The sequence below is a fragment of the Pseudopipra pipra genome, chromosome 6 (genome assembly GCF_036250125.1).
Source record: "Pseudopipra pipra isolate bDixPip1 chromosome 6, bDixPip1.hap1, whole genome shotgun sequence".
NCBI lineage: Eukaryota > Metazoa > Chordata > Aves > Passeriformes > Pipridae > Pseudopipra > Pseudopipra pipra.
In genome coordinates this window covers 11,106,617-11,116,547 of record NC_087554.1, presented here as the reverse complement: position 1 = coordinate 11,116,547, position 9,931 = coordinate 11,106,617, and the positions used below count along the sequence as shown (strand labels likewise).

The 9,931-nt window shown below is 35.6% G+C and overlaps 1 long non-coding RNA gene across 1 annotated transcript; it reads right to left on the bottom strand.

The window, feature by feature from the left end:
- Positions 1-434: 434 nt before the first annotated feature.
- LOC135415514 (uncharacterized) lies at positions 435-9,907 on the bottom strand. Its single transcript, XR_010431168.1, has 3 exons — positions 9,286-9,907; positions 7,732-7,820; positions 435-1,169 (listed from the first exon to the last, which is right to left on the bottom strand). It is a non-coding gene; the product is annotated as an uncharacterized LOC135415514 (long non-coding RNA).
- Positions 9,908-9,931: the final 24 nt, after the last annotated feature.

Here is a 9,931-nt window from a genome sequence, read left to right as displayed (position 1 = left end):
TGATTTGGAGAAGCCTCTGCTTTCTATAATTCTGTCCACACGTTCAATACAGCACATCTTCAAAGTTTTAAAACATGAGATCAGTATTCATTTGTTAAAATTCTTCCTGTTGTTATCTACTTCAGCTCTCCAACAAGGGTGTTAGAAAAAAAGAAAATCATACTATTGAGTTTCAAATACTGTAGAAACCATACTTTAAAAACCCCCAAAACCAACAATAACATGTTGCTCCAACAGCAGCTACATTGATATTACCATGCTGGTCAATCTTGTCTTACAGAAGTAACAAGATACTCTTAGGACTATTTTTTATTTTTTTCATGCTTGCCTATTATTATTATTTAAAGTTGTTAAAAAATACTATTTACTGACTTTGGAAACAAAAACGGTTAAACCTTTTTCTTCTACTATTCTTCATACAAAATAACTACACTTCAGCTCTGGGCATTTTTTGCATCCAGTCTCACAACTAAATACAAAAATGGTTTGGAGAAAAAACTAATCTGATTGCAGGTTGTTACAGATTATCCAAAAATGTAGACACATTACCATGGCCACAGTAATTGTATCTAAGTTTCAATTTGGCTCTCTGAGGCAGGGATTGACCTGATGACCTTCAGGGCCCCTTTCATTGTAAATTATACTGTGATTTTCTGAATGAAAACTGAAAACACATGGCAACACCTTTTTTTTATTATTATTTCAATTTATTATTATTCTATTTATACCTCAATAGTGCCCTCTGCTGATGTTTATCGTGCTTGATTATTTGCATGGAAAAATTGTGAGGGTGTGTTATGAGAATGTGTTAACACTTCTCCTGCAAATGAAGGAAGGAAACAATGGCAGAATGTTCTTGTTGTCTCACATTCAATCAGTGCAGGATAAATGTGCAGGGTTAGGGCACAGAATGTAAGTGATCAATACCTTTATCAGGTCATTTTGGAGAGTGGATACATATTTAAAGTCAAAGCAGGTCTCATCTCCCTCAGGCCATGAAAATTTAGGATACTTCACAGCAGCCTTCAGAGCCACAGAACAGCTCTATCCAGAACATGTGAAAACCTCCAAAAAGAACTATCAGCCTTCCTTCCTACAACAATAGCAGTTCCATGGAGGTGACTTGAAGGAGGAGATTGAAAAGGGTATGTTGGAAAAACCTCTCAAACCTGGAAGATCAGAGGGATCAGAATTAGCAACCATTCACCTTCAGCTGCCTGACCTATAGTTTTACATATACAAAACTGTGCAAGTGATAGAGAAAATAACTTAGTAAACTTATTGTAATTTTTAGTAAAGAGGATTTTGGTGTAATTTGGTGTAAACTCTTGGCAGGTTCTGCTTAGGAGGACAACATCAAAACTGCTTTTAAGAAAAAGTTAAAATGGATGTATGTACAAAACAAACATTACAACACACAACAGAAAGCCAGCTTCTCCAAACACTTGTCAGGATTGTGACTGGCTATTTTAAAAGTTTCTCAGTTGTATGAGAATTAAACTTCATTAAAACTGCTATAAAGCTTTGCAAAAGGAAGTCAAAGCTTTCCCTTCAAAATGTTCAGCCTACTTAAATTCAAGTACTAAGTAAAACCATTCTTTTTTCCAAATCTTACACTACTGTCCAAGCTTTGAAGGGCCATGCAGAAGTGTTTTGCCTTATTTTAGATGTATCACAGCTAAATTTGTGTGCTAGTTTTTTCTTTTGTATTCCTATAGCCTCAATGGCCAGCAAGAGTTCCTATTAAACTGCCTGTATTTCCCAGCCTATTAGCAATCACCATGATTGAACTTTCCTAGGGGCAAGTAGTGCAAATATTTTCATAATAGAGTTAAGATATTAGGAAAAAAGTTTGTAGAAGTTATATTACCAATCACGTGTGTATGAATTCAAAGGATTTCACATCTCCTTCATGGTGTATAAATGTCTTTCATAAACAGCATCTCTTTACAAAGAACCAGACTGCTCTGTTTACATGCCTATGGAAAACACAAATTACCCTAAAGAAAAGTAAAGCCCCATCTTTTTCTGTGTATTACTGAATGGGACACAACAGGGAGGGAAATTCAGGCTAAACTTCTTGAGAAACTCTAAGAGCAAAGTTAAGCAATGAAGCTGATCCCCACAAGGGTTGAAAGGTTTCCATCACTACAGTTTCAGACAGACTAATATCAGCATTGCATTCCTTAGGTACATTCCTTCTCCACAAAATGGCACCACTGAACTAAGAAAGAAACCTGTATTTTTAAGATTACATTAGAAAACACAACCACCCTTGTCAATCTTAAAAATTGGCTCAATATTAGAGGGACATCTGACTAAAAATGTGAGAATCTGAGGCACACATACCTGTTCCTCCAGACTTGAGTCACACAGCTGTCAGCTGTACTATGTCTACCAATTTTGCCTGTGTGAGTTGCCTAGTTTGTTACTTGAGTTTTATTACCTTTGATTAACACAAAGGAATTATGCCTGAACAATATTTAGTTATAAACTAGTTAAAGGTGTTTCTCTTACAAGTTTTGTGTTTCCAGCACATTATGAATCACCACACATAGACCACTGAAATTGCAACATAATCTGCCAAAGTGCAAATGAGAGCCCCTCTTTATCCAGTGAGATAACAATCAGAAGGAGTAACTTGTGAAAGCTGCACCTTCCTTCATTTGAATGGTCTGATCTGTGAGCATGCACAGTCACTTGACTGATATAAATAAACTTTTACTCATCCTTGCAGAGGCAACATAGTTCTGTGAGTTTCTTTACTGGCTTCTCGATCAACAGAATTCTTGACTGAGTTCCAGCAGTAGCTCTACTGGTGGTGATGTGCAAGCTGGAAAAAACACAACTTGACTTTACATCCCAGGCTGAGCCTGCAGATAGAAACAGTCTTATTTATAAACATACTGCATCATAGATGGCAATTCCAGCAGCAGAGGACTACAAGGCACTAACAGCAGCAGAGTGCTCTTTGGCAAATGAAATCAGCTCAGAACTCCAGGCAGACATCCATATGCATCTTATTGAGAGAGACCAATTTAATTCCTTACACTATTCAGTCTCACTCACTTTAATGACAACAGATATTCTTCTATTAATGTGCAAACCCAAGAACTTCCAGGTAGTTCACAACACAGTATTTCTGGTGCAGCAGTTTGCTACTGCTGTGAACTGTAGCCTAGATTCCATTAACAACACAGGTTGAGAATACTAAGTCCAGTGTCTCCCAGTATAACCACCTGGACTTATCAGGGAATACCAATTTTAGAAGATGCCTTGAGAAGGCAGAAGGGAGGCCTGAAAATTTACAACTGTACATTTTTTCTGCTTTCTAAGTGTTATTACCTGCTTATGGGAAGTTCCAGTTAACAGGAACTCCTTCAGTTAAATTACTTTTAAACAAATAGTTATCCACTTGCCACATGGTTTAGAAGCTGAGCAAGAAGATATTCTCAGAGCAATACATGGAAATAGGTTCCAAATTATCTAGGGAACCAGTGCTTAGAATACCTCCTTGCATCTTAAAATAACATTTGCTTCTGCCTGATAACATTTACTGGTTCTCTTCCAATCTGAGGCCTTAATTCAAGAAGATAGCTGGGCTTATGCCTCATCAAGGATCAATGGCTCTACTTGCATGGATCAAGTTAATTGTAAACTTGAGTTACATGCTGATGGGAAATATGAAAGCAGGCTTCAAGTATGGCATCCATCCACATCACTTCTCAAATCACTGAACAAAATGTCCCTGGCCTTCTAAGAAGAATGTGGATATAAACACATCAAGTGCTAGACAGAAACACAGAACAGACATTTCTTAAATAAATGAATAGATACACATTGTGCTATTGCACTGGAATTTTAAAGTAGTCTGATTTATGTTTTCCATCCACAATGTAAGATGATAAAAAATAAGGTGTTTTGTGTTATTAACAGAAAGATGCATTTAAAGACAGGACATAGAATCGTTGGCATAAAGGTCAAGTTTTAAAAGTGCACTTTTTCCTCATAGGATGAAATAAATTGCACATAATAGACCTACTTTACAACCAGTAATTTAGACCCAATAGAATAATAGTTTCCATCTTGAGTGGGAAAAAAATTAGAATGACTATTTTTCTTTCCCACATAAAGATTTATTTCCTTTCCCCTAGGACCGGAAGTTATTAGTGTGTCCAACAAAAATTAATGACTTCTATCTAAAAAGTAAGAGATATTCATGAAACACTGTGGGGGGGAGAGCAAAATTCTAAATAAATACACGGATGAGGACATAAAGTAAACCTTAATAAAATCCCAGCATCTCTGATAATTAATGCTATGGTTGTGAGTAAATATTAGTCAACCTGTATCTATGTATTTTAGCAGTGCTTCTATTAAGGTCAAAGAAAACACCCATGAAATCTAAATTCATGAATATGTAAACAGACAAAAGAGCAAGGCTACTTACAGTTTCTTATTTTAAATGCATACATAATGTATTACACAGTACAGTACAAAATGTTATACATTATATTTAATGAACACATGTGTAAGGACGGGGAAATATATATGGCTATGTGTGTACATATACTCTATTTCAAAATACAAATATTTATTTTGCCGTTCCTGCTTCAAAAAATTTATCTTAAAAGGTTGTGGAACAAGCTTTTAACAGCTTTAAAGGTTTACTTGGAAAAATATTAAAAATACAGGTTTCAGAAATCAACACAAGATGGAAACTTCCAAACTTGGGTCCCCTGCTTACACCTTCAACTTTACGTCTTCAGAACATCTACACAGGCAGGAACTCCAAGGTATTAATGAATTAAAATATAAATCATAGCCAGGCTCTGCAAAATCCATGCCATTCATCCTTGTGCTCATGCACACATGGGATCTTGCTCTCCATCTTTTCAAGCACATTAGAAATAGGTTTTACGTTTTCAGAAGATTTCTGTGTGATGCAAACCAGATTTATATTATTTTTTTATTTTTTTTTATCTAGATCAGCAGGTACCTGCATTCACAGGCTATTGAACAGATCATTCAGCTCTCATCTGACAGGACAGAGCTCTGCCCACAAAAAGTAAGGGCATTGATCTGTTTAAACATTGTCACCTTTAGTGCTTAAACAAAAGTGGAAAGGGTTCTGTAAAAGAAAAAAAAATAATGGAGATATAGAAGAAAAGTAAATACTCAGAGAAGGAACTATGGATGTTAGATACATGGAAATCAATTGTTTTTTCTGTTTCATTCTATGTATAGAAGACAGTATATAGTTTATATGATAAATCACATTAATGAAAAGGATGTTGAGAACAACCAGTCACTGCCAGGAAACAGAGAAAGATTTGTTGACATATTCCCAAAAGTTTTCTTCATCTTCAGGCTGATTCTCAGGCTTCATCCTTCCTGAGAATTTCAGCACAAGTGTTCATTGTTATTTTTGGAACTGACTTCTGCACTCAAGTCCTTGCTTGTATAATGTGTTTTCCTTTCCTTAAACTTTCTGTTAAAAACTTGGGTTTTAGAGAACATGCACAGGTTTCAGAATGAAAAGAATTGTTTGAACTGGCATATAATGCAAGAAGGAGATATTCTAAATAAGATGTGGTTCCTCTGCTACTTTCATAATATTTTAAAAAGTACCACTACAGTATCAGAAGACATTAATCTCTGTACCTATTCTGTAGTCTTTTTTACCTTCAATTTTCAGGATACATAACATTCCTTTGAATAGAGAAAGTATATTTTATTATAAGCATTTTATTAAAAACAACTGTCATTATTACATAACAATATTTTACGGCAAAGTACCTGTCAAAATAAGGAGTTTATGAAAAATAATTTTATCAAAAAGACTAGAGGATGATGGAGATCTCAATGTTCTTGGGTTAGTTACTAATATCTCCATTACAGCATTAATGTGATTGAATGTGTTCAGAAATGGGTTGTGCAATCTCATTTCAAAGAACGTGGTGTCAGAACTCAGGAGTCCTCCTGGAAGAAGCTTTGGCAAGGAATAGTCAGTGGAGTCTCCACCCCAAACTTCTGGTTTCTTTTTAAAAGTTTTGCTCTGATCAAGTGCGAGCTTTTGTAAACTAAATATTTTTAAAAGAGACAGAATACACAATGGCAAAATTTGTGAAGTTCATAATAAATAAGCTAATAAAAAATGGATATATCTCTTTAGGTGTAAATCTGTTTAAAGTCTTAAAGCCACTAGGTCTTCCTAGCAAATGTTCTATACTAAAAATTAGTGATACTCTCATTCTTTACATTACAGCACTACAATGTCATCTGATCCCTCTACAGTCTTTTGTATAATCCTCACTTGTCCTATTAATTGCTGACATGCATTTTAAACCTCTACTGCTATTGCATAATCCCTGACAAAGCCTTCACCAGGAAGGGGGAGGGGGAAATCACCCTTTTTGCATATGATATGTCTATCATTCAAATAAAATTATCATTTAACAATTCAGTGTTTATCAATCACAGTTTCCTGGAACAAGTAACATATTTTTGACATCTTAGAACACACTGAAGCCCAAGAGACAGGAAAATGCAGAGCTGTAACCAGAGAAAATACTGAACTCCGCAGAGGAAATCCAAATCCTCTGTAAAGAGAACGCTGGATACTGACTGTGAACAGCCGCCAGAAGGTGGCAATAGCGATACCGGACTTGCATCGACAGTTTTATATTTAGAAACTTGGTGAGGTTTTAAGCATAAAAAAATTCACTTTATAGAACTGCACTCGTACTGTTAACTTTTTATGGCACTATTCATTTCTGACCAGCCCCACAGAGAAGAGAACGAAATTCTCCTGCGTCCTACAGCTGCCTCTCTGGAGTTTTCCAAGAGAAACTCTATAAAGCAAAGCAAACCCAAGGATTGTAATGTTTCTGGGATTAATTTCTTTTAAACCACACTTTTATCCTACTAATCAACGCTAAGTATAATACACAGAAGGTAGAAGGCTATCAGTGCAAAAACTAACAACAACAACAACAAAAATCCTCCTTTGAAAACCAACCATGAAACGTACCGGGGTCAGACCAGCTCTGTATTCATCAAAAAATAAATGGAAATATTTCCCTACATCCCACATGGAGAAGGATACTGAAAAGAAGTGCAGCTATAATTTCAGCACTGCAATATTCCTGAGTATGGAGACATTACATTTTATGCAACCCAAGCAAACCATAACCAGTGGTAGAGTTAATAGAAGCAAAGAGAAAATGTTTGTGCCAGGTAAGAGGATTAGAAAGAAGTCAGTGGGACAGGTAAGCATGAAGTTTGTCTCATGTCCCTTCAATTTTTCTCTCTCCAACTTCAAATACACAACTTGCTTGCAAACCACAATCACAGACATCTCTTACAGTCTTTGCTTACAAAACAATTCTGTGGATTTAGGTGACTAACTCAGTAGGACAGAATTATGCTTATCAGACAAATAAGGCAAATGTAATCATGTGAAGAAGCATGAAAAACAACAAAAAATTAACAACTCCAGCAGAATAAAATTATGCAGGTTTTAGTAGCTGTACAAAATGTTTCATGGTCTGCAAAAACACTACACCTCCTGCTGAAACATTAACACAAAGCAGTCAAGACCATCCATTCTTACAGCTCTGTCTTTTTAGATTTCATATTGTTTTATTAAAAGAGCTAGTTTTGTAGGAAAAGAGTACCTAAAACATTGCTCAAAATTCATTTGATACAGCCTTCATCAGCATTCCTTACCAGCAGGACAGAAAATCCCAGCTCCTTACAGGAACAAGTTTGAGATGCACAGCTAATCCAACAGCCTCTGGAGCCAGCACAGTATTAAACTACCAAATAAAAAAAAAATACCTATTAAGTTCATTTTTAGTACTTTCTTAACCAACCAGCCCAGCATTTTACTAAACCTGCTTGCTATCTTTTCAAGATACACATCATGTCAAGGCCTAAATTAATTAATAAGTTCTAAATACCCTGACCAACCCCACGAGGTGTATCCTGCCTGGAGCCCAGGAGCCACTTTAAGATCATCCCAGGACTCACAGTTACACTGTAAAAGTGTTGATTCCTTTCTTGGTCACTGTATATAAAATATCACAACTGGAAGTTCAATTTGCTGTATGATACTTTACTTACATAAGTGTTTCTGATTTTGCTAACAATCCAAGTTTAAGAGTAGTGATTTAAATTTCCATAATAATAAAATACAAAGAAGTAGAAACAAAAGATAGCAAGATAAAATGAGCCTCTTGTCTTGAAATGTCCCTAAGCACTCATAATGTGAAAAAAGCAGCTCTTTTCACTAGAACAATATCTTATACATGAAATAGGTTCTACATAGCAATAGTGATTTATTGTTATCAGTGTATGTGGAAAAAAAGGACTTTTCCAGCTTTAAGCAATATTTAAGTCAATAGTTCGCATAGTATAGTAACAAAATTTTAAACATTTTAAAACATTTCTATTAGGTTTATAGCAGGAAGCAAGAATTGTTTTCCCTCTTTAACTTTGGTTGAATATTCTTAAGGCCTGACCCTATAAAACCTTTAATTAAAACTAGTTTTCTGTCTGTGAGGAAAGTAAATTTACTACAGACACTGGTAAGCAAACACCTCAGGAACAGGCTGATTTTTCAGTCCAAATAGCTTCAGCATCAGCAACAATACCTAAAAAGTAGCTTATTTTGAAAAATCAGCCTATAAATCAGTAAAGTAGGCTTAGAAACTCTATTAATTAGCATCTTGCTCTGCATAACATTGGTTTTGGCATGTTTCCAATGCAAAAAATGCACACTCCTACTAATTTCAATGTCACTCAGCTTTCCTGCCACATGCAAAAGTTTCTCTACAAAAAGCATTTATGGAACAAATCTACTCAAAGAGTAGGAGAAATACTTGTTACAATGTATCGGACCAGTTAACTCAGTTCAGAATAATTAGTGCATAAATAAAAATCAAAAGTTCACATCCAAAATGTTAAGTAATCAAAAATACTACTTACTTTGGCTTCAGAGAACAGGTGACACTGCAAGTCATCTAGTCATTGCTACTGTAATACACAGTATTTGATTTTAAAAATAGTAGTGAATTACTGTAATACATAGTATTCACTATTCATAGTATTCACAACTATTTTTAAAATCAAATTTACTAGTATAACGCATTATAGTTGTGGCTATTGACTCATTCAAAATTTTGTATTCTGTGGATAATTAGCTATAGGACAAAATGGTTTGCTTTAGGGTTTAATAGGCTGTGTAAGTAACGTCACAGATTTAATTTTTTTTTAAATCACCTCAGTAGAAATGTGCCAGGCGATCCTTTAGTCTTACTATCCTTTTTTTTTTTTTTTTTTTTTGCCTTGGTAGCTGGAAAAAAGCCAAGATTGGTCATACGTTACTGTGCTTGCTGTGTTTTATCCAAATACACCAATGCATCTGCCGTCACAATTGGAAAAACACAATTTAGGAGCAGTCAAATCTTGAAATTTCTTCTTTACTTTGCGCCTCCCTGTGGCTGAATCCCTCACACAGAACAGGATCAGCGCCTGAGCTCAGCATCTTATTAGATTTTATCAGATTCAGTATTTGTAATAAGAGACACTTGGATAATTTGAAAATAGTTGGCCATGCTGCGGCCGAAAAATGTTTTAATAGTATTACACCGGCTGAGGTAGTCGGATAAAAATCTGTTTGGATTTACACACTGCTTTCCCACGAAGATAGGAGGAAATCCACACATTTATAACGATTTTAAAATATCCTGAGAGGAGGCGTTGCCCGTGAGAGAGTCGCGGTCCCAAGACCGGAGAGAGCAGCCAGGCAAATCTATCCCATTTGCAAGGACAAATAAAAACACGCGGCACTGCCTTTCAGTGTTTTATATGTATATAGATATATCTATGGGTAGGTACGGGATGCATGGGAAGGGAGAACACCCGG